Raw genomic sequence first — 26,039 nt, 5'->3', positions numbered from 1 at the left:
CAAGGTCAGGAGGTTACCAGCAGAGCAGTGAAAGGTGTATGGACCGGTAGCTGTCCTACCAGCAGCCGGCTGCCAAAAGCAGCGAGGTACTGGAGTGCTCTGGGAAAGAGTTCCCCACATAGAAGTAACTCAGGCCTGAGGGCAGAGCTGGGAAAGTACCCTGCAAAGAACCCCCACTGTGTGAGATATATTGACTGCCCTGTGGCTAGATGCTGAGCAGTGAGAATTTTACTACCCCAAGCCAAATTCTGCCCTGGGGCTGTGGGTATTAGCAGTTGAGCAGTGAATGGATTTGCAGGGACTGCAAGTGTCTCTGCCCCAGAAGCACAGTCCTGTTGGGGAAGTGCTATTGCCAAGACCGAGCCTCACACTGTGCTGATTAGAGGCTGCCCAGGCTGTGCCCCACTGCTGTGCAGGTTTGTAACTGCCCCCACAAAAGCCCCAAACTGCAGGATGTGGCTGTAGGGCTTTGTTTCAGTCTGCCTGAGTCACTTCCGGGTTTGAGTAGCTACAGCCAGATCTTATTAGGTTCTGGCAGTTTTTAGAGTACCCTCTGTTTTAGGCTTTAATTTCTCTGCCAGTTTACTGCTTTGTAATCAAGGCAGAGCAGTTAGCCTATAGCAGATTCATCTCTATAACTTCTCTAGCCACAGAGATTACCCCCACCCCTGGCTGCTCAGGAAGCTGCTTTCTCACTGTCTGTGCTAGTCTGTTCCTGGCCCCTCAGGACAAACCTTTCCTGGTGATTTTCCAGATTGACTTCAGCAGGTAAGTTGTTGTGCTTCTGATCTTCATGAATTTAAGAGTGAAGAGCTATTTTTGAGGCTGGATTAAATAGTTGGTTATGCGGGGAATGAGAGGAGCTTAGAAAGTCAGGTGTGCCTTCTCGGCCATCTTGGCTCCACCCTCCTATCAGCTTTCTGTTTTAGAAATGAATTGTAAAAGATCCTGATTCCATTAATCTCTCAATAAGTGTGAAGAGCTATGAAAGAGTCAGAAGAAAACAATGGAGGTCACAGATGGGAGGATCATATAGTGAATCTGTTTCTAGAATGAGAGTTCCTTCCTAGGTTCTGGTTAAACCCAGAGATTAATTTATAATGGTTTTTGAGTTTAATGATAGGTATGTTAACAGGTCATTTTCTATAAAAAAAATGTCAGTGCTTCCCAGGATTGCATCGTATTTAAGAAGATGGTTGCTAGAGGTAACCAGCACTTAAAGTATTATGAGATATATAGAACCAGGGATAAGATGACTTCCTTTAGGTGATCTGAAAAAGGCATGGTAGGGATATTGGGATGGATCAGAATTAATGGCCCAGGATTCAGAGTGATTTCTGTTACATAATATATAGTAGATATTCATGAATCATAATTTCTAAGAGAGAGAGAGAGATCATAAAAACAGCCCCAAAGGAGTACTAAAGTAACATAAAAATGAATACTTTAGGAAAGAATAGAATGAAGACCTGTAAATCCAATAATATGGAAAAGAGATTGAGAAGGATGTCTGAGAAACTTTTTCTCTTGTGAGGGACACAAATAGAACTGGGAATCAACGAAGAAAGGTAAAAGTGATGAATGATACAGACACATTTAAACTAGATGAGGGGATAAAAAGAAAAGGAATAAATGAAAACTCTTTGAAGAAATGCAATTGAAAATGTAACCTAAGAGCTACAATGAAGGTGCAGATGTATGATATTCTCACTGCTCCCTTCTTCAACATCAGATATTAGAGAAAATGTTTCACTTTTGCCTATGGCAGAAGTCTAATATATAATTTACTATGTTCTTTATGTGCCCAAATGTATTTGGGGCCAACTGACTTGCCATTTTCCAGGAATGGATTTGTACTCTTAATTCACATCATAATGCCTCTGTAAATTCTAGTTACAAGATAGATGTACAAAGTAATTAAAAAGATTGATGGAAATAGAAGATTATTTATTTCAATTATGAAATAGAAATGTTTTTTCTCTTTTAAAAAGAAGAAATCATTGGGAACAAGAAAAATGAACTTGGTTGTGTTTAAATAAAATAACAGATGAAAAAACCAGCTATGGTAAATGTGACAGGCAAAAACTATGACATCTAAAATGTATAAGGGAACATTAAAAATTTATGAAAGAACTCTCAGCTCATAATACATAAAAGATCAAAGGATCAAAAAATGTTCAAAAAGGAAACAAAAAAATCACTAATAATGAAAAAAATAGTTACTCTTCTAATAATCAAAGGTATGCAAATTAAAATAACTGAAGTGACACCTCACACTCATTCAGTTAGTGAAATTAATTAAAAGCAATACTTATGGGCTTTTCAATGAAATTACAGTCATTTATTGCTGGTGGAATCATCAATTTGTAGAATCTTTAGAGAGAGTAATCTGGCAGCACACAGTTAACATTATAACAGGAATCATATTCTTTGACCCAATAATTCAGTTGTCAGTAAACCTGTATAGTGTTAAAAACAATAGTTGCAACAAGAAAGAGCTATCTATTCAAATATGTTAATAGAAGTATTATTTTATTGCAAAAACTTTAAAAACAATGAAATAGGGAAGCAGGGGAATAAATAAATCATGTTATATTACTTACAATAGATGCTTCAAAAATTCTGTGGTTCATTAATATGAGCATTATCTGGAATGATGTAGACAATCATCTTCTGATTTATGTAACTCTTATCCATATCTTTTTGAAATTCAGAATCTCTTGGATTCCTTATTGTACTGATACTTTTAGATACCATTGGAACTAACAGGCTATCCCTTTGAATATTTGTTGGTTTTCCTCTATGATCAACTCTGCTGACATACATACACTTATGTAAGAATTGTTTGGGTTGCGTAATGATTTTGATTTAGTCTCATTTTGTGGCAGCAATGGTCATTTATGTAGGTTTATATACTATACTAACTCAGGATCATTAGATAAATCATTGATATATCAAAAAAAAATCAGATTGAACTGGTTTTCCCATGTTTATTCAATTTTTTTCAATTAAATGTTAGTATATATAACATGGGCACATCTCATTGTTCTTTTTCATTGTATTTTTAATTCTGTGATTTTTAAGAACATATTTAAATCCAATTGTAAAATGACAACACTTCAGTGACTATCAGAAATATTACAATTGTTATTTATTGGATATGAATTTTTCTAGGACAATTCAAGCCCGCAGGATCAATAGCACTGAAATACCAAGGAAACACAGTTGAAAACAAAAGAAAACTCTAAGAACAAATAAATTATTTTTCTAAACCAGAAGTAATTAATCTTCAGAAAATAAGCAGAGACATTTTAGAGGGATTGAGCAGTAAGATTTGGGAAAAATTTTATCAAATAAATAAAAGTATATTTTTCAAAAAGAAATGATGAGAGGACTGATTTTTAAAAAATCTAGGAAGCCTAGCAAACTTCATACCCTTTAACCTAACTAACCTAGCAGTGTTTCTGCTAGGCTTGTCTTGCAAAGAGATCTTAAAAGAGGGAAAGGGACCCACATGTGCAAAAATGTTTGTGGTGTCCTTTTTATAGTAGCAAGAAATTGGAAACTGAATGGAAACCCATCAATTGGAGAAGGGTTGAATAAATTATGGTATATGAATGTTATGGAATATTATTGTTCCATAAGAAATGATCAGCAGAATAATTTCAGAGAAGCCTGGAGAGGCTTGAGGAACTCATGATAAGTGAAATGAACAGAACCAGGAGATCATTATACATGGCAACAGCAAGATTATATGATGATCAATTCTAATGGACTTGGCTCTCTTCAACAATGAGATAATTCAGACCAGTTCCAGTGGTTTTGTGATCAAAAGAGCCCAGAGAGAAGACTGTGGGAACTTAGAGTAGTTCATAATATAGCATTCTCACTATTTTTGTTGTTGTTTTCTTGCATTTTATTTTCTTCATCATTTTTTCTAGTTTGATTTGATTTTTTTTGTACAGCAAGATAATTGTATAAATATGTATGAATATATTGGATTTAACATATATTTCTACCATGTTTAACGTATATTGGACTATTTGCCATCTAGGGGAGGGGAGTGAGAGAAGGGGAGGGAACTGAACAAAATAATTTTATAAGTTATTGTTGCAAAATTACCCATGCATATGTTTTGAAAAATAAAAAAGGAAAAAAATCTAGGAAGCTTTCTGTGAAAAAACAAAAAAATGAAGTCAGCTAAACTAGGACACAACTTAAAGAATAACAGTAATATAGTAAAAACACATAACTTTTAAATAATTAGGAACTCTCACCAATACAATGATCAATCAAGTCTCCAAAAGACTTAATGAATCTTTCATGCTATACAATTGTAGATGGAGTATCCAATTGTAGAAGGAGAACTGATGACAGCAGAGTGCAAATTGAAGCACCTTTTCTTTTCTTTTTTCCCCTATTTTCTCTCCTCTCCTTTTCTCTTGTCAGATTTTCTTTTCTTTTTTTTCCTTTTCTAGTCATGGCTAATGTGAGAAATTGTTTTGTTTGACTATACTTTATTTTTCTTGTCTTCTCAATCAGTGAAGTGTGGGAAGGTGGAAGGAGATTATTTAAAACTAAAAATGAAATAAAATTGAATTAAAAAATAAAGAAAATTTACTGGTTATGAACTAGGCTTAGCTTTGAAATATATACATGTGTGTGTGTGTGTATACACATATTTCTTCAAAGATATGCCTCATATTCAATATGATAAAAGTTTGGTTTTGTAATAAAGAATTTAATGATACTGCATGTCAAAATTTTATGAACTCATTAACACATTGATTAAAAAAGTTACAACTTTTTAAGGCAAATATATCCTGCCATATATTAATTTTTAAAAATGTAAACAGTTGTGAGATTTACTGTATAAGTCAATAGATTTATTTTACTTTGTTTCAAGTAATTTCATCTAGCTGCACATCATAAACTCTCAGTCATAATATAAGGCATATTCACACCCTTTGTTCATCTTTCCAGTGCCTTTTGAATGATATACAGATTTAATTCCGTCCATGTAAAAGTCTGTCTTTTTCTTTTATATCTTTGCAGAAACTATAACACATGCTAAAATTGTTCATCTTTATCACTTCCATTTTTTGACATCCCTAACTCAGCTTAACTACCCCCTCCTAAAGGAGACCCTCCTAAAATATCAAATTAGTTGTCCTTCATTCTTTATTAAAATTTCTCCTTAATATAAGTTTTGTCAATAATATGTGTCACTTATATGTGTAATCCTCTTTTACCAATAGCATGTAAGCTATTTGAGAGCAAGCACTATTTCTCTTTTTTCTTTGTATCTCCATTGTCTATAATGTCTGGCATATAATAGGTACTTAATAAATGTTTCTTGATTCATTGAGAATCCCAAGGAAGTCAAGGATGGAAAGAGCAAACACAAGACAGAAGCTAAAATCCAAATAAAAGACAAATCAGTGAAAGTTTTAAACCACAAGCAAAAAAAAAAATACCATACTTACTCCTTCACAGAAGAGAGATGGGAGATTACTAGGACATAATATAGCATGTATCATCACATAATTAAAGATAGTATTTTTGTAATTTTTAAAATATTTGTAAAGCAAATATTAAAACAAATAATAACAAATATTATCTCATTTTATGCTCATAACCACCTTTAGAGATAGGTACTATTGTTAGCTCTATTTTACATATGAGTAAACTGAGTCAAATAGAAATTAAATGACTTTCTTAAGTCACATATACAGCTAGTGAATGTCTAAAACTACTTTTGAACTCAGGTCTTTCTGACTCTAAGTTCAGCACTTAATCACTATGCCATGTAGCTTGACCTTGAGTTTCTGAAAATAAAATATCTACCTTTGGATACTATTTGGGTCTACCTAGCTCTATAAAAGAAATCTTCTTTCATTCTTTTGTGAAAGTGCGAAATAAAAATATATGTGGCCCATATGTATCATGGATTTTGATGATGTGACCTACTTTTGAGAACAATTTTAGATAAACTTTTTTCCTTTGATTATCCAAATTAGAAATAACTTTGACTTTTGCAAAGCTAGTATGTTTCAATTCAAGTTGTTTGAATGATTCTAAATAGTTTCTTGAATTTGGACTGAATCTAGTATTCCTATAAGTGGAAATATGATATTGAAAAGACACAACAACATTATTCAACAACAGCTCTGATTCTATTCATTCCATAAACAGAAGTGGTACTTTCTCATTGTATTTTAAGTCCAATTTTATCCAATGGATAGTAGTCATTATTATATAGAAAAGAATAAAATAATTTTAAATATATACTAATTAAAGAAAATGAAGAGAAATTAGAACCATAAACTAGCTACCTGTGTATCCCATATAGTAAGTATAGGTGATTAGCCAAAGGATGAGATGAGAAGAAAAATCAGAATTTTCTTTATAAATTTGAGAACTTAGAAGATATTCAACCCAATGCCTGAGTGACTTTCAGAATTCAGTCTCTAGAACTTAACTTCATTTGCTCATCAGAAGTATTTCATGTTTCTTCCATCTCTTTGTCTCTTGTGTTAGGATTCTTACAAAGTGATGTCAGTTGTCTAATTTTAGCATCATGCTTAGCAGTTCTCTAGTTCAGAGTTCACACCTTTCACACCTTTAAAAGTTCATGCATTAGTTCACACATTAGCATTTGAGATTCACAAGTCAAGAACCCACAATCCCACTCTCTTGGAGGAGGAGTCAACCTTTGAGTTTACACCTCTAAAAGAACATATAAAAGGACAAGCATTAGAGACTCTGAAAGAGGGAGAAAGTAGGATTTAGTTTAGGAGATTGAGAAGCTAGAGACTGCAGTCAGTCAGAACTGGGGATTTGGAAAAAGAGAGGCTGAAACTGGCAGAGGCAAAGGACCAGCAACAAGAGCTCTCCAAACCAAGGAAAGCTTACCAGGCTATTTTGGAAGAGACAATAAAGAACTGGATTTTAACTCCTGGCTGCATTTGAAGTGATTATTACTTTGAACTGAAACCAACGCTCCCTCCAGTAGCTTCCCAAGAAATCTGCTCCCAGAGAATGATCATATTTTAGAAAAGAAGAACATTATACTTATGGACCCATATCTTCCAGGAGGAGCACACACAAAATACATCAACATGCCTCCACATAGCTAAAGGATACCTAAAGGAAAAAGGAAAGAAATTGGGGCCAAAAGGTTAAAAGAGAAAAAAAAGTACTCTCTTTTGTCTTTTTCCAGTATGTAAGTTTTTGTGTCTGAGAACAGTGATATCAGATCTCCAGTGAGCTAGGTATGTGCACTTCTGCCCCAAACCTTGATAATTTGGTCCTTGATGAGTTGCCTGTGAATTTTTCATTTTTTCTGTAACTCTAGGTCAAACCTCCCCCCACCCCCCCCACCCCCGGTAAAAACCTCCCTTTCACTTTAATAAATTCCCTATTTCAACTCAGGTACTGTGAAAAAGCTATAGTCAAAGGTGTATTTTCTAACAAAAGGTGTGTTTTCTAATAAAAAGAAAAAAAGTAAATTGTAAGGACCAAGATAAGAAAAATCTAATCTGGAAAATCTCAGGCCAAAGTTGTACAGAAAAAAATATGTTTTTGACATGGCCTTTGCTCTATCTATTCAGTATGTCCAGCTGAAATTCTTCTATTCTTCAAAGCAAATTGTCTTCTTATTCTCCTGTCCTCTCTTCCTTGTCTCTCTCGGTCTCTATTTTTCTCTTTTTTAAAATTTTCATTAATTATTATTATTTTCTTTTTTTCCTTTTGTAATACACACTTTATGAATCATGTTGGGAGAGAAAAAAATCAAAACAGAAGGAAAGAGCCATGGAAGAGAAAAGAAAAACACAGAAAAAAAGAAGTGAACATAATGTGTGTTGGTTTACATTCTCTTTCCCTTTTTTCTCCATCTCTTTCTTCTCTATAACACAAAGACATACACATAAAAATGTATGCCTCTTTCCCATGCTTTAGGCACATAAATATATATACAATATTTTGTTTAATATGTGTGTCTTATTAATACCATGTTGCAGTCTCCCCAGAAACATGGGGCATACTGTCTTATTTTCTAGAATCCTATTCCATTTTGCTAAAGACAGAGACATAATTCAATTTTAATTGAATCCCAAGCCCCATGTTAATAAAACATTGCATTATTTATATGAGAGTGACTATTGCAGCAGCAACGTCATTATGACTTTTCTGGGAGATAAAATAGAAAAAACAGATTTGTCTTTGAAGAATTATTATTATTCAGGAGGGGGAAGGTCTAGACCTATGCTTTCCTCTGAACCAGAAATTATAGTACTTTGATTTCCTGGATTCTAAGCAATTAAGTCACTTACTGATAGTCCACAGTTAGTATATCATTTTCTTATCTCTCTCCACTATGCTTTACTGCCTCTCACTTTGAAGAAGTGAATTTACAATCCAGAGTCTGAGTGGCAGAGCTCTTCATGATCTAACTCCCTTTTTCCTTTCTAGTTTTTTTTTTAAACAGATTTTACGCTTAATCCTCACCATATCTTTTTTTTTTTTTTAATCCAGTTTCAGTGGCCTCCTTGCTCTTCCATGAACAAGATACTCCATCTCTTGTAATGTTCTCTTCTCTCAAATATAATGTTCTCTGAGAGCAGGTTTCTTGGGAGGCTTCTGGAGGCAGCCTTAGTTTTAGTTCTGAGTAATAATCACCTCAAATGAGCCAGCTGTTAAAGTCTAAACTGTTGGAATCCTAGTGTCAACTCAACTTGAAACAAGATGAAAACTCAAGGGTGATGTCAGAATCCTGGTGTTAACTCAATAGAATTGATACAGTGCTTATTGGTTCACACCTTAGAGCTAATCCTTACAAGGTGATAAGTTGCTAATACTGATGGAAACAATGCTTGTGTTCACACCTTTAGAGAGCTCATAAGTATCTGAGTACTCAATGGAGTTCACACATTTGGGAGAGTTCAGGGTTTAGAAAGAAACATCGAATTCACACCTCCCTTAGGGCCAGAGAGCACTCTGAGAGATAACCTAGAATCCCTCTCCCTCCAGAAGGCGGAGTTAACCTTTGGGAGATCACATATATACAGGGAGCTCTTGGAGCTTGGGAGAGTTACTTGAGAGAGTTTCTTGTGAATGTTGACTGGGGGTCGGAGAGGAGCACTCTGGGAGGAAGCCCACAAGCCTTATCTTCGAGGCAAGAGATATTCCTTGTATCTTCCAACTTGGTGCTGGCTGGAGGCTGAAAAAAGCAGAGGCAGAAGCCAAGGACAAAGCTGCAAGATCTCTTTCTAACACAAGCAGAGAGATAGGTCTCTGAGCTAACCGGGCTATATTGAAGGACACAATAAAAAGATCTGAACTCTTATCACCTGGCTGTGTTTTGGGAAAAGAAACACCAACACTAAACCTCTATTATCTCCCGCTTCTGAATCTCCTTCCTGGGCCTGGTTAGCTTCCTTAGAGGCCAATCTCTCTCCTTGATTCCGAGAGCTCTTGCTGCTAATCCTTTGTCTCTTCCAGCTTCAGCCTTTAGCTCTCTATGACTCCAAAGCCTCCAGCCAGCACAAAGGTGGAATATGGTATGAATCTGTCTTGCCTCCTCTAGTGGGTTCCTCCTCTAGTGGGCTTGTCTTTTAGTGGGCTTGTCCTTCTGGCTTGTGAATCACCTGGAGTCTCTAGTTGGCTTGTGGGAGCTCCTCCTTATATATGATCTCTTAAAGGTGTGAACTCTAATGTGTGGGCTCTCCCAAAGGTGTGAACTCCAAAGGTGTGAACTAAGTACATAAGCAATGGTAGATACCTCCCTTCTGTTCAATACTCCTTTATGTGTTGGTAACCTCTTTGAGGGCAAGAACTATCTTGCTTGTTTTTATATGTATGCATATCATAGTGCTCAGAAAAGTTCCAGCCACCGAATAGTAATCAATTAATAAATGAACCATATCTGTCTGTCTCTTACTGTACAGGTTGTATTTACATATTCATTAATTTAGTTTTAAATTTTTAAATTATTGGGGGAGCAGCCATCTGAATAATATCTGTGAGAAATTTTCAAGAATAAAAAATATTGTTAATAGACTCAGTTGAACTGATATCATTGTATGAAATAGTCTAGTTCCTACATTTATGAAGAAATTATAGTGTCTGTAGGCATAGTTAATTTCTATATTTACATTGCCAATAATTGTTTTGATAAATGGCTGTCACACTGAAATTTTTCAGACCTGCTGATCACATGAAACTATCTGATAGTCTAAAAATGCCATCATGCTTAGAGAAATAAAACCATGGTCATGGTAATTCAATAAGTCAAAAATTCTCTATTTTCAGAGAATATTGTTAATGACCATTACATCAAAGCCAGTATTTTGTTTATATGTTTTTGTTTTATTCCAGACACATTTATCTTTCTATCTTTCCTACAGCTTGCATCTTCAACAATTCAGGATGTTTTTGTTTGACTAGGTAAAATTAAAAAAAACATTATTAGGTGTTTAGATTACTCTACTACAATAATCACTTAGATGATAAAAGTCAAATTTGTTGTGTCTAATTTTTCCCCTGCAAAAAAACCAAACTGCTCATGATATTTAAGGCTTAGTCTTGGTCACATATAAATTTTTATAATGGTTAAAAGCATATATAGCAATTTAATGATATCCTGCCAGACTCCATCAACATTGATACTCTACTTCATTTGTACTCTACTTTATCACTAACCACTCACTGAACTCCATTAACTATAAAACCTTCATTTGAAGAGGAAACTCAGTTTAGAACAATTCATGTCATAACTTGCTGCACTATTCTCGAACATCTTTTTTTTTTTCCTAACCTACTTCTTTTGTATGGTGTCTTTTTCATTAAAGGACAGGAATTGTCTTTCTTTTTTCATATTTGTATTCCCAGTGCTTAACATAGTGCCTTTCACATCATAGATGCTTGATAATTTTTTATTAACTATTGAAAGTTTAGTTGGATCAAGTGAAACCACCTGGATACCTTGTTTGGCATTTTCTCATAAAGAATTTTTTTGAATTGCAATCAGATCTGATTCTACAGTAAGGAGATTGTTTAATGAATTGATTGATGGATTATGGCAAATGTACTTATACATCTGATAAGTCATAAGATGCTAAACACAACTAGTCTCAATATATTAGACACTAATTCTTTTGCTTCTCATAACATTCGTGGAACTCCTTGAAAATTACCTTCTGTTATAGTTTCTGTACCACATCAATAAAATAAGTTATTTTATTTTACAAAGAATAAAGTAAAAAAATGACAATTACATTAAAATAAATGTTTCATCTCCAAAATAATTACTTTGAGGGAGAATTGGGTGTTTAAATTCTGACATATTTCTTAAAAATCCAGCTATCCTTGCAACATAGTCATTCCCAATACTCCTTTATTTTTCTGACTTCCTTCCTTTCATCTATATATTTTTAATATTTTAAAGTAGGATACACATTGCATCAAATAATTGTATGGGAAGTAAACAGTTCATTCAAAGAGAAACTCTTATGTGCTAATTCGAAAGTGCCTTACTTGGTACCTATTGGGAAAATCGTTTTGAGACTTGTCCTATTTAAAGATAAATTAAACTTTTTTTAATTAGATAAAGTTTTGATAACCAATTCTGATGCCCCTGAGGAATTATAATCATTTTTCAATAATCCATTCTGCATGTCCACTTTTGTAGATTTTATTTTACACACTAGTAAAACAGTAGAGATTACAAATGGAAATTTGAGTGAAGATTTAATAAACCATGAGCTAGAGGCCTGGTTTCTATCACTTTAATGAATTAAATTTTGAAGAACAATCTTCATTGAATCAGCATTTATAGATGGTTCTCTTGGGAGAAAATTTGTCACTTTGGAAAAAAGGTATAGAGAGGCAATTATACAATTTAAACTTTATTTCCAAAATTAACAAAGTAATTTGAAAATGTTTCTCCTAGTTTTATTCTTTCTCTCTTTACCCTATGATTAAATTCCTTGTGAAAGCTATCTATAGTTAAGTGCCTCTGTTTCCTTTCCTCTGTTGGAACTCTGTTCCAAACTCTCCATGAGGTTTCATACCTTATTTAACCACCTTCTCCAAAGTTACCAATAATCTTTTAACTCTAATGGCTTTTTTCTTAGTCCTCACCTTTCCTGATCTCTCTGAAGTGTTTGACATTTTTGATCACCTTTTCCTCCTGGATTTTTATGAAAATTTTTCCTGGTTTTCTTCTGATCTGTCTGACTGATCTCAATTCTCTTTTGCTGGTGCATCATTTGCGTCATATCCAGCAACAAAGTATGTCCCAGAAACCTGAACCTTCTTGTTCTAGGTTATCTCACTTGGAGATTTAATCAATTTCTGTAAGTTCTATAGTAAGCTAGCAAATGTTTAACAATTGATTCTCTGAGAGAAAATGCATGTGTCATTTTTATATTTAATATGCCTTTTTAACATTTTATCACTCACCTTCTTAAATCTAGACATTCAACAAAACAACATAGTTTTGAGTGATCTCCAGCACATTTTTGCATGGGTACAGCTGTCATCTTTTTGTATGTGATTTTCAGATTTTTATGCCTATCCCTAGTGTTTTTTTTTCTGAGTTAGCCATAAATACCAACTGTCTCAGAAATCTTGAGCCAAATGTCCCATGCCATTTCAAATTTAGAATAGCCAAAATAAGTTTCATTATCTTCCCCCACGAATTCTCTCCTCTTCCAAACTTTCCCTTTTCACTTTTGGTGGCACCACCATTTTCCCAGTTAGATCTAGACCTGTAACCTCAATGTCATCCCTGGTTTCTCACTTTTATTCATTCCACACATCTAATACATCGCCAAATTCTATAAGTTCCATCTTCTTGACATCTCTCTTATATTTCTCCATATATAATAAATTTAATCCTAGTTTAACATCTCATTATCTCCATCTGGACTACTTTGCAAGCTATTTTTAACTTTAAAAAATTGTTATTTATTTTTAACTTTCTATTCTTTTTAAGTTTTGAATTCCAAATTTTTTTCCTTCTTCTTATATCTCCGCCAACCACTGAGAAGGTAAACAATATGTTAATTATACATGTGAGATCATGCAAAATATATTTCCAAATTAGCAATATTGCAAAAAAGCAAGAAAATTTCAATTTCTACTTGAAGTTCATCATTTCTCACTGTAGAAATGGGTAGCATTTTTTTCATCATAAGCTCTTTGGAAATATGTTGGATCACTGTATTGAACAGAGTAGTCAAGTCTTTTATAGTTGATAATCAAAACAATTTTGCTATTACTGTGCATAATGATCCCCGATTGTTCTCATTTCACATTTCTTCGGCTCATACAGGTCTTGCCAAGTATTTTCTGAAATGACTCCCCTGGTCAGTTCTTATAACAAAATAATACTTCATAATAACCATATATCACACTTATTCAGCCATTCTCCAATTCAGGAGCATTACCTCAATTTCCAATTCTTTGATACCTCAGAAAGAGCTGCTATAAATATTTATGTTTATATAGGACCTTTCTTTTTCCTTTAGATGTCTGAGATATAGGGCTAGTAGTGGCATTTCTGGGTCAAAAAATGAATAGCTTTAGAGCTCATAGAGCACAATCCCAAATTGAACTTAAGGATGGTTGGACCAGTTCATAATTGTACAAACAATGCATTAATATACCTATTTTTTCTTTATCCTCTCCAGCATTTCTCATTTATGATAAGCATACTTCAGAGTTTTTTAATTTACATTTTTCTAATCAGTAGCTATTCAGAACATTTTTATATGACTATAGATAGCTTTGGGTTTTTTCCCCTCAAATCTGGCTATTCATATATTTTGACCACTTATTAATTAGGAAATGGCTCTTACTTTTTAAAAAAAATTGAATCAGTTCTCTATATATTTGAGAAATTAGACCTTTATCAGAGAAACATAAAAACCTTAATATATTTTGCTGTCTATATACCTTTTAGCAAAATATAGTTTCCCTCATTATCACTTTTACTTTTTCCTTTCTCTTGTCTGAGATCATGGTAGCTATTGTTGCATTTTTATTTCAACTGAAGCATATTAGATCTTGTTCCAGTCCCTTATTTTAACTTTCTATGTAACTTTCATACATATCTCTTATAAACAACATATTGTTGGATTCCAATTTCTAATCCATTCTGATATCTGCTTCTGTTTTATGAGTGAGCTTAACTTATTCACATTTATAATCATGATTATTAATTGTGTATTTCCCTCTATCCCATTTGTTTTGTTTTTTCTTTTTCTCTCTCTTTTTATTCTACCCCTCCTCAAAAACCTGTTTATTCCTGACTACTACCTCCCTTAATTCACTCTAACTTTTATAATTCTACCCTTTCTCTTTTCTTCTATTTTTATGAGAATCAGATTCAGACATAGTACATTGCATTCCCTTATTTATATGTATAAGTTCTTCCTCCTTTTTTGGGTGAAAATTGTTTTTTCCCATTCTGGGTCTCTTTTCTTCCACTTTTCTTCCAATGCATTCCTTTTTCTCATATCTATGAGAAAATAATATAATTAATTAATTAATATATAATTAATATAATATGCGTGTGTGTGTGTGTGTGTGTGTGTGTGTCTGTGTTTGAGATCACCCTCACACAAAACATGCTCATATCTTTGCTACTAGTTGTCAGTTTTTTTTTTTTTGGGGGGGGGGTTATCTTTCAGGAAATGATCAGTGGATTCTTTCAACTTCTATATTACTTTCTGAATATAAGATTTTGGAATAATTTTCCTGTATAATTGCTTTTTTATTGAAACTTTTTGATTTCCAAAACATATTCATGGATATTTTTTCAATATTAACCATTGCAAAATCTAGTGTTTCAATTTTCCTCTTCTCTTCTTCCCTCCCCCAGATGGCAAGTAATCCAATGTATATTAAATATGGTAAAAACTATATGCTAAATCCAATATATGCATACATATTTATATAATTAGTTTTCTGCACAAGGAAAATCAAATTAAAAAGAAAAAATGAAAGAAAATAAAATGCAAGCAAACAACAACAAAAGAGCTAAAATGCTATGTTGCTATCTACACACACTTCCTACAGTCCTCTCTCTTGGTGTAGATGGCTCTCTTCATCACAAGAGCATTGGAACTGGCCTGGATCATCTGATGATTGAAAAGAGCCACATCCACCAGAATCGATCATTGTATTATCTTGTTGTTGCCATATACAATGATCTCAGGATTCTGCTCATTTCACTTAGCATTAGTTCATGTAAGTCTCTCCAGGCTTCTCTGAAATCCTCCTGCTGGTCATTTCTTACAAAACAATAATATTCCATAACATTCATATATCATAATTCATTCTGCCATTCTCCAATTGATGGGCATCTATTCAATTTCCAGTTTCTTGCCACTATAAAAAGAGCTGCCAACTCCTTTCCCTTATTTAAGAAATCCCTTCTATTTGGGATAGAAGCCCCATGGAATCACTGCTGGATTAAAGTAAGATAGCCCTTTGGGCATAATTCCAAATTGTTCACCAGAAACAGTTCACAATTCCACCAAAAATATATTAGTGTCCTAGGTTTCCCACATACCCTCCACATTCGTCCTTATCTTTTCCTGTCATCTTAGACAATCTGAGAGATGTGTACTGCTACCTCAGAGTTGTCTTAAGTTGAATTTCTCTGATTAATAGTGACTTGGAGCACCTTTTCATGTGGCTATAAATAGTTTCAATTTCTTTATCTGAAAATTGTCTTTTCATATCCTTTGACCATTTATCAATTGGAGAATGGCTTTAATCCTTATAAATTTGAGTCATTTCTCTATATATTTTAGAAATGAGGCCTTTGTCAGAACACTTGAATGTAAAAATGTTTCCCAGTGTAGTTTCCCTTCTAATCTTGTCTGCATTAGTTTTGTTTGTACAAAAACTTTTTAGCTTAATATAATCAAAATTACCTATTTTTTGTTTAATAATGAATTCAAGTTCTTCTTTGACCACAAATTTCTTCCTTCTTCACAGATCTGAGAGGTAAACTATCCTTTGTGCTTCTAATTTGTTTACAATGTAATCGTTATGTCTAAATCATTCTTGTTCAAACTTATCTTAGTATACAGTATTAGGTATGGATTACTGCTTAGTTTCTGCCATACTAGTTTCTAGTTTTCCCAGGAGTTTTGTCAAATAGTGAGTTTTTATCCCAAAAGCTGGAGTTTTGGGATTTGACAGACACTAGATTACTATTGTCATTGAATATTTTTCCTGTGAACCTAGCCTATTCCACTGATCGACTACTCTATTTCTTAGCCAGATAGTTTTAGATCTGACATAGCTAAGCCATCTTCATTTGCATTTTTTTCATTAATTCCCTTGGAATTCTTGATCTTTTGTTCTTCCAGGTAAACTTTGTTATTATTTTTTCTAGATTTATAAAATAATTTCTTGGGAGTTTGATTGATTTGGCACCACATAAGTGGATTAATTTGGGTAGTACTGTCATTTTTATTATATTTGCTTGGCCTATTTATGAGCACTTGATATTTTTCCAATTGATTAGATCTGACTATATTTGCCTAAAAAGTGTTTTGTAGTTGTGTTCATATAATTCCTGACTTTGTCTTAGTAGGTAGACTCCCAAATATTTTATATTATCAACAATTATTTTAAATGGAATTTATCTTTTGCTGTTGGTGATATATAAAAATGCTGATAATTTATGTCAATTTGGTTAGAATCCTGCAACTCTTCCTTGATGATTTCCTGAGAGATGATGGCTAGCCTTTTTTTTTTTAATCATGGTCTTCAGGAAGTCCAATAATTCTTATATTGTCTCTCCTTGATCTAATTTCCATCAGTTATTTTTCTTTCTTTTTCTTTTTCTTTTTTTTTTTTTTTTTTTTGTCTTTTTTAAACATTTATTTATTTATTTTTTATTATAACTTTTTATTGACAGAGCCCATGCCTGGGTAATTTTATTTACAACATTATCCTTTGCACTCACTTCTGTTCCGACTTTTCCCCTCCCTCCCTTCACCCCCTCCCCCAGATGGCAAGTAGTCTTATATAAGTTAAATATGCTGCAGTGTATCCTAGATACAATATATGTGTGCAGAACTGAACAGTTCTCTTGTTGCACAGAAAGAATTGGATTCAGAACGTAAAAATAACCTGGGAAGAAAGACAAAATGCAAGGAGTTTACATTCATTTTCTAGTGTTCTTTCTTTGGGTGTAGCTGCTTTTATCCATCCTTGATCAATTGAAACTGAGTTAGATCTTTTCTTTGTTGAAGAAATCCACTTCCATCAGAGTACATCCTCGTACAGTATCATTGTTGAGATATATAATGATCTCCTGGTTCTGCTCATTTTACTTTGCATCAGTTCATGTAAGTCTCGCCAATCCTCTCTGTATTCATCCTGCTGGTCATTTCACGCAGAACAATAACACTCCAAAACATTCATATACCATAATTTACTCAACCATTCTCCAATTGATGGGCATCCATTCATTTTCCAGCTTCTAGCAACTACAAACAGGACTGCCACAAACATTTTGGCACATACAGGTCCCTTTCCCTTCTTAGTATCTCTTTGGGGTATAAGCCCAGTAGAAACACTGCTGGATCAAAGGATATTCACAGTTTGATAATTTTTTGAGCATAGTTTCAAATTGCTCTCCAGAATGGCTGGTTGTATTCACAATTCCACCAACAATGTATCAGTGTCCCTGTTTTCCCATATCCCCTCCAACATTCTGCATTACCTTTCCCTGTCATTCTAGCCAATCTGACAGGTGTGGAGTGGTATCCCAGAGTTGTCTTAATTTGCATTTCTCTGATTAATAATTACTTGGAGCATATTTTCATATGTCTAGAAATATTTTCAATTTCTTCATCTGAGAAGTGTCTGTTCATATCTTTTGACCATTTTTCAATTGGAGAATGGCTTGATTTCTTATAAATTAGAGTCAATTCTCTATATATTTTGGAAATGAGGGCTTTATCAGAACCTTTGTCTGTAAAAATGTTTTTGCAGTTTGTTGCTTCCCTGCTAATCGTGTCTGCATTAGTTTTGTTTGTACAAGAACTTTTCAATTTGATACAAGCAAAATTTTCTATTTTTCAATCTTCAAAGAGATCAGTAGTGATCTCTAGTTCATCTTTGGCCACAGATTTCTTCCTCTTCCACAGGTCTGAGAGGTAAATTATCCTAAGCTCTTCCATTTTATTTATAATCTCATTCTTTATGCCTCGGTCATGAACCCATTTTGACTTATCTTGGTGTACGGTGTCAATGCCTAGTTTCTGCCACACTAATTTCCAATTTTCCCAGCAATTTTTGTCAAATAATGCGTTCCTATCCTGAAAACTGGGGTCTTTGCATTTGTCAAACAGTAGATTATTAAAGGTATTGGCTGTTTTGTCTTTGAACCTAACCTATTCCATTGATCAACTAGTCTCTTTCTTAGCCAATACCAGATGGTTTTAGTAACCACTGCTTTAATACTTTTTAATACTTTTAGATCTGGTACAGCTAGGCCACCTTCATTTGATTTTTTTTTCATTAATTCCATTGAAATTCTTGACTTTTTGTTTTTCCACAGGAACTTTGTTGTTTTGTCATCTTTGTTATATTTGCTCACCCAATCCAAGAGCATTTAATATTTTTCCAGTTGCTTAGATCAGACTTAATTTGTGTGGAAAGTGTTTTGTAGTTTTGCTCATAAAGTTTCTGATTTTCTCCTGGCAGATAGACTCCTAAATATTTTATACAATCAGTATTTACTTTAAATGGGATTTCTCTTTGTGACTCTGTTGGGTTTTCTTAGTGATATATAAGAATGCTGATGACTTTTGTGGGTTTATTTTGTATCCTGCAACTTTCCTAAAGGTGTGGATTGTTTCTAATAACTTTTTAGTAGAATCTCTGGGGTTCTCTAAGTATACCATCATATCATCAGCAAAGAGTGATAAGTTGGTTTCCTCATTGCCTACTCTAATTCTTTTAATCTCTTTCTCAACTCTTATTGCCAAAGCTAGCATTTCTAATACAATATTAAATAGTAACGGTGATGGTGGCCAACCTTGTTTCACTCCTAATCTTATTGGGAATGGTTGCGGTTTTTCCCCATTACATATGATGCTTACTGATGGTTTTAAATAGATCCTACTGATTATTTTAAGGAAAAGTCAATTTATTCCTATACTCTCAAGTGTTTTTAATAGGAATGGATGTTGGATTTTATCAAATGCTTTTTCTGCATCTGTTGAGATGATCATATGGTTTTTGTTAATTTGGTTATTAATATGGCCAATTATACTGAAAGTTTTCCTAATATTGAACGAGGCCTGCATTCCTGGTATAAATCCTACTTGATCATGGTGTATTATTCTGGGGATGATTTTCTGTAGTCTTTTTTGGTAATATCTTATTTAAGATTTTAGCATCAATATTCATTAAAGAGATTGGTCTATAATTTTCTTTCTCTGTTTGCAACCTACCTGGTTTAGGTATCAGTACCATGTCTGTGTCATAAAAGGAATTTGGTAGGACTCCTTCATAACCTATTTTTTCAAATAGTTTATAAAGCATTGGGACTAATTGTTCTTTGAATGTTTGGTAGAATTCACATGTAAATCCATCTGCTCCTGGGGATTTTTTTTTTTTTTAGGGAGCTGATTTAATAGCTTGTTTTATTCCTTTTTTAAAAATGTGACTATTTAACCAATTTACTTCTTCTTCTGTTAATCTAGGCAGCCTATGTTTTTCAAAATATTAATCCATTTCATTTAAGTTATTAAATTTATTTGCATAAAGTTGGGCAAAGTAACTCCTAATTATTGCTCTAATTTCCCCTTTATTACTGGAAAACTCTCCCTTTTCATTTTTAAGACTAATAATTTAATTTTCCTCTTTCCTTTTTCTAATCAAAATTCCCAATGGTCTATTTTGTTGTTTTTTTCATAGAACCAACTCTTAGTTTTATTTATTAATTCAACAGTGTTTTTACTTTTAATTTTATTAATCTCTCCTTTTATTTTTAGAATTTCAAATTTACTGTTTAATTAGGGGGTTTTTATTTAGTCTTTTTATAGCTTTTTAAGTTACAAGCCTAATTTATTGATTTTCTCTTTCTCTATTTTATGCGAGTAAGCCTCTAGAGATATAAAATTTCCCCTTATTACCACTTTGCCTGCATCATATACAATCTGGCATGTCATCTCATTATTGTCATGCTCTTGGGTGAAATTATTGCCTGTGTCTATGATTTTCTATTTCATCCATTCATTGTTTAGGATGAAATTATTTAGTTTCCAATTAGTTTTTGGTCTATTTTACCTTGCGTTTTTATGGAATGTAATTTTTAATTTTGTTGTCATCTGAAAAAGATGCATTTATTATTTCTGCCTTTATGCATTTGAATTTAAGGTCTTTATGTCCTAATATATTTTTTGTATAATTTTTGTATAAGTTCCATGAACTTTCATGACGAAAGTATATTCTTTTCTGTCTCCATTTAATTTTCTCCAAAGATCTTTCATACCTCCTTTTTCTAGTGTTCTATTTGCCCCTATAATTTCTTTCTTATTCTTTTTGTGGTTGATGTATCTAGTTTTGAGAGTGCAAGATTGAAATCTCCCACTATTATAGTTTTGCTGTCTATTTCTTTTTGCAGCTCTCTTAACGTTTCCTTTAGAAATTTAGATGTTATAACCACTTAGTGCATATATGTTCAGTGTTGATATTGTTTTAGTATCTATGCTACCCTTAAGCAAGATATGGTGTCCTTCCTTATCTCTTTTAATTAGATCAATTTTTGCTTTTGCTTGATCTGAGATCAAAATGGCTACCTCTGCTTTAGATTTTCCTCCAGCCTTTTACCTTTACTCTGTATGTATCACCCTGCCTCAAGTGTGTTTCCTATAAATAACAAATTGTAGTATTCTGGCTTTTAATCCACCTCTGTTTTATGGAGGAGTTTACTCCATTCACATTTATGGTTAAAATTACTAATTATGTATTTCTTACATTCTTGTTAACCCCAGATTATGCTTTTCTCTTTTCTTTCCTCCTTATCCACCTCCCCAGCATTAAACTTCTTAGCACCATTTGTCTCAATGCAGCCCTTCCTCTTTAGAATCCCTCCTCCCCCTTTAAGTCCCTCCCCTTTTCTTAAATGTTTTCCTTACTCTTTCTGTATTCCCCTCTGTTTATCCTACCCCTTCCCTTTTCACTTTTTCCCTCCCACTTTTCAATGAGATGGGAGAAGTTTTTATGTAAACCGAATATGTCTAATATTTTCTCTTTGAGCCAATTCTGATGAGAGTAAGATTCATGCTATGTTCATCTCCCTCCCTTCTTTCCCTCAAATATAATAGGTTTCTGTTGCCTCTTCATCAGATGTAGTAGCTCCACTTTTGCCTTTTTCTGGTACAGTTTTCTTTCCACCTCTAAATCCTTTTTTATAACAGTAAAACCAAATTATATATGTTCTCTTTATGTATACCTATAACAGAAATACAATTCTCAGGCATTCTTTTTACCTTTTTATGCTTCTCTTGAGTCCTATATTTGGAGGTCAAATTTTTTATTTAGCTCTGTTTTTTTCATCAGAAATAAATGAAAGTCACCTATTTCATTGAATGTCCATTTTCTTCTCTGCATGAAAATGCTCAGTTTGACTAAGTGAGTTAGTTTTGGTTGCATTCCAAGTTTCTTTGCCTTTTGGAATATCAGATTCCAGTCCCTTCATTCCTTTAATGTGGATTCTGCTAGATCCTGAGTAATTCTTATTGTGGCTCCTCAGTATTTGAATTATCCCCCCCCCTTTGGTCTGATAGTTCTGAAATTTAGCCACAATATTTCTTGGAGTTTTGATTTGGGGATCTCTTTCAGTAGGTAATTCATGAATTCTTTCAGTGACTGTTTTACCTTCTGATTGTATGACATCTGGTCAGTTCTCTTTGATAATTTCCTGAAAATAGTGTCTAAGAGCTTTTTTTTCATCAGGATTTTCTGGGCGTCCAATTATCCTTAGATTCTTTCTCCTAGATCTGTTTTCCAGGTCAGCTATTTTCCTAAGCAGGTATTTTATATTTTTAATATTTTTTTCATTTTTTTGGATTTGCTTTACAGATTCTTGGTGTATTCTCAAGTCATTCAATTACCACTTGTTCAATTTTGATTTTTAATAAATTATTTTCTTCATTTGCTTTTTTATTTCTTTTTTTTGTCCAATTGAGTTTTTAAATGAGTTGTTTTTTCTGTGGAATTTTTCCCATTTCACCAATTTTATTTTTAAGGAGTTATTTTGTTTTTCCAATTCACAAATTCTGTTTTTCAGGGAGTCATTTTCCTTTTCCATTCTATCTTTTAATGAGTTATATGCCTTATCCAGACCATCTTGCAAAGCTTTCCTTTTCTTTTCCTATTTTTCTTCTAGCTCTGTGGACCAGATCATATCCACCTTTGGTTTTCATCTAGAGACAAACTATTTTTAGTATCCTCAGGGTTTGAAATCTGCTCTCTTTCAGTATAGAAGCTATCAATAGTTATAGCCCTCTTTGCTTTTTCTACTCATTAAAAAAACAAACAAACAACAACAACAACAATAAAAACCACTGCAGTCTGTTTATGGGATAGTGAGGTATTTCCAAGCTGCTTCTACAGACAACAGGATGTGGCATTGTAGTGACAGTGGGACAGCAGTGGCTGTGCTGGGATTAGTGGTTGTGCATTGAAATTGTGCTGAGTCCCTCCCAGTGCTGGGTGGGTTTGGCCAGGTCGAGAGAGACTCTAATGTTTTGGGGTTAAAGTGTTTAACCTCAGTGTTTATAGGTTCTCTGCTGATCTACTGGGCAGAGTAGCTGCCACTGTGGTAGTATTCTCCCAGCACAATTTTTCTGCTGGGGGAGACCACACCTCACTCCCCTCCAGTCTGCTCAGTGTGAGCTGTTCTCTGTACTCTCACTGCCTATCTGCCTGAGTCTGTGCCTAACCTAACCCTGTTCTGTCCTTGTGGGCAAGCAAAAACAGACCTCTTCTGGTGTATTTTCAAGATTATCTTCTATTGGTAATGTGTTGTACTGCCAATATTCCTAGGTTCTGACAATCAAGCAGTAATTCAGAGGCTGAGTTTCGTAAAATAGTTTGAGAGTAGAAGAGAGCTGAGAAAGACATGTGTGTCCTCTCTACTATCTTGGCTCTGCCCTGGTAGAAATATTTTTGTGCATGAGTCCTTTTTCCTTTAAGTTATACATTTAAATAAAGAAGCAAAACTGAGAAGTTTTGCACTGGGAAAGTACCACAAAATTTATTGAAAGAAAAGTGAGGAAGGATGGAAAAGGTAGAGGAGGGAATTTATCCTAGTCTGAGATCTTATTTTCTATTTTCTTATTTGACTTTTTTTTTTTGCTAAGAATAAATTTCTATTGGCTCGACAATGCTGACATACTTTGTGTTATTAATTTCCTATAAAGCTGGTATCCTGGGTCAAAACTCAAATCACTTTGTCCTAGTTACAACTGACTCTATTAATATATCAAGTAACTTAGTTTAGGACAAAAATACAAGGTTAATTTTGGAATTCACCTATAATGACACTAATACATTGTTGGTGGAATTGTAAATACATCCATTCATTCTTGAAAGCACTTTGGAACTATGCTGAAAAAGTTATCAAACTGTGCATACCCTTTGACCCAGCAGTGTTTCGACTGGGATTATATCCCAAAGAAATCTTAAAGAAGGGAAAGAGATCTGTATGTGCAAGAATGTTTGTGGCAAGTCTCTTTGTAGTGACCAGAAACTAGAAACTGAGTGGATGCCCATCAATTGGAGAATGGCTGAATAAATTGTGATATATGAATATTATGGAATATTATTGTTTGGTAAGAAAAGATCAGCAGGATGATTTCAGAAAGGCCTGGAGAGACCTACATGAACTGATGCTGAGTGAAATGAGCAGGATCAGGATATCATTATATACTTCAACAACAATACTATATGATGATCAATTCTGATGGATGTGACCATCTCCAGCAATGAGATGAACCAAATCAGTTCCGATAGAGCAGTAATGAATTGAACCAGCTATATCCAGTGAAAGAACTTTGGCAGATGACTATGAACCATTACATAGAATTCCCAGTCCCTATATTTTTGGCTGCCTGCATTTTTTATTTCCTTCACAGGCTAATAGTACACTATTTCAAAGTCTGATTCTTTTTGTACAGCAAAATAACTGTTTGGACATGTATACTTGTATTTAATTTATACTTTAACATATTTAACATGTATTGGTCAATCTACGATCTGGGGGAAGGCATGGGGCGAAGGAGGGGAAAAATTGGAAGAAAAGGTTTGGCAATTGTCAATGCTATAAAATTACCCATGCATATAACTTGTAAATAAAAAGCTATAATAAAAAAAACATTAAAAAAAGAATTCACCCATAATAACTTCATGAAAACCCTTTTAATTAACTATTAAGGAGATGGAATAATAACTTTGTCTCTGTAGATTCCTCTGGGAAACTCAGACATGATTTAAATTTAGCATATATTCATTTTTGTGATTGAATATTGTCTGTTAAGATAGACTTTAGTGCGGGTATATAATATTTCAAGTTGAGTCTTGACAACCTCACTTAGAAACAACATTTTTACATCTGTCTGAACAGAGATTTAAAAATAACTCAATATTGTGTTTAATTTTGCAAAGTCAACCTTCTATAAAGTTCGACATTGGATTAATATCAAAGGACAGACAATGTATTTTTATTAACTCATACATCTTAAATCAGCGAGAATAAAATTCAGTTCTCACTAATTTGAATATTTTGAATTAATTTTTTAAGGAAGAAAAAACATAAAAATTCTTGGTAGATAAAGTTTAAAAAGTTTAACTTCTATAATTGCTAGAGCAAGAAAAAGACATTAATGTTCTCGAAGAACCTTTACAAAATTATTTTAAAGCTGATAATAATAAACTTACTTTTATGACATTTTAATTAAAAATTTTTTTCATATACATTATTTCATTATTTCTTATAAAAAACAGGTGACAATAAACATTCATTGTTTTGGCAAGGAAAAATAGAAAATGAACAGAAATGGCTTTCACCTTTCTCTTCCCTTTCACAGCCAAACTAATTGAAAAAGCTGTTTATTCTCATTGTCTCCACTTCCTTGCCTCTCTCACTTCTCAGGTGTTTTAATCTGACTACTTGTCACATCACTCAGCTGAATATTGTGTCTCTATACCAGTGATGAGGTTTTCCAAATATGATGACTTTCTCTTAGGCTTCATCCTTCTTAACTACAGCAAGTGATACTGTTGATAAGCTTTTCATATTCTCTTTTCATGTTTTTATCTTTCATATCTCCTTTTCATTGATATCTTCTCAGTCTTCTTTGCTAGTTCACAAACTATATTATGCCTCCTAAAAATTGATGTACAAAAAATTCTGTCATGGGTTCTTATCTCTCCCCACTCTCTTTCAGAGATTTTTTCAGTAATGGAAGCATCACTAGGCAAATAGTTCCCCGCTTTGTTTATTTATTGGGTCCTGTTTTCCTGAGCACCAGTTCAGCATTATTTCTTCATCATTTTGAATTTCAATCTTTTAGGACCACCAGCTCATTATGAGCTCAGTTTTGATTTCCTTTTGGGGTTTCCTGTCTCAAGCCATTCTACTTGCTAATCTATCTTCCACAAAATTACATCAGTGCTTTTTTTTTTTTTTTTTTTTTTAAAAAAACACTGATTATATCACATTTCTACTCAATGAACTCCACTGGCTTCCTATTACATTTATGGGTCAAATACAGACACGTCTGTTGGCCTTTTAATTCAATCCCCCACCTACCTTTCCATGTGTGTATATACATGTGGGTTCTTCTTTTTCCTGTATTCTGTGGTCCATCAAAACTTGCCTTTTTTCTGTACCTCACACATCATGCGCCACTTTGTCTACATCTTTGCATGGTTGTACTCCATGTTTGGAATCTGTTCCTCTTTTCTACCTCTTAAAATTCTCAATTTCC

Source organism: Sarcophilus harrisii, chromosome 1 (assembly GCF_902635505.1).
Source record: "Sarcophilus harrisii chromosome 1, mSarHar1.11, whole genome shotgun sequence".
NCBI lineage: Eukaryota > Metazoa > Chordata > Mammalia > Dasyuromorphia > Dasyuridae > Sarcophilus > Sarcophilus harrisii.
This window is presented reverse-complemented; position numbering follows the sequence as displayed.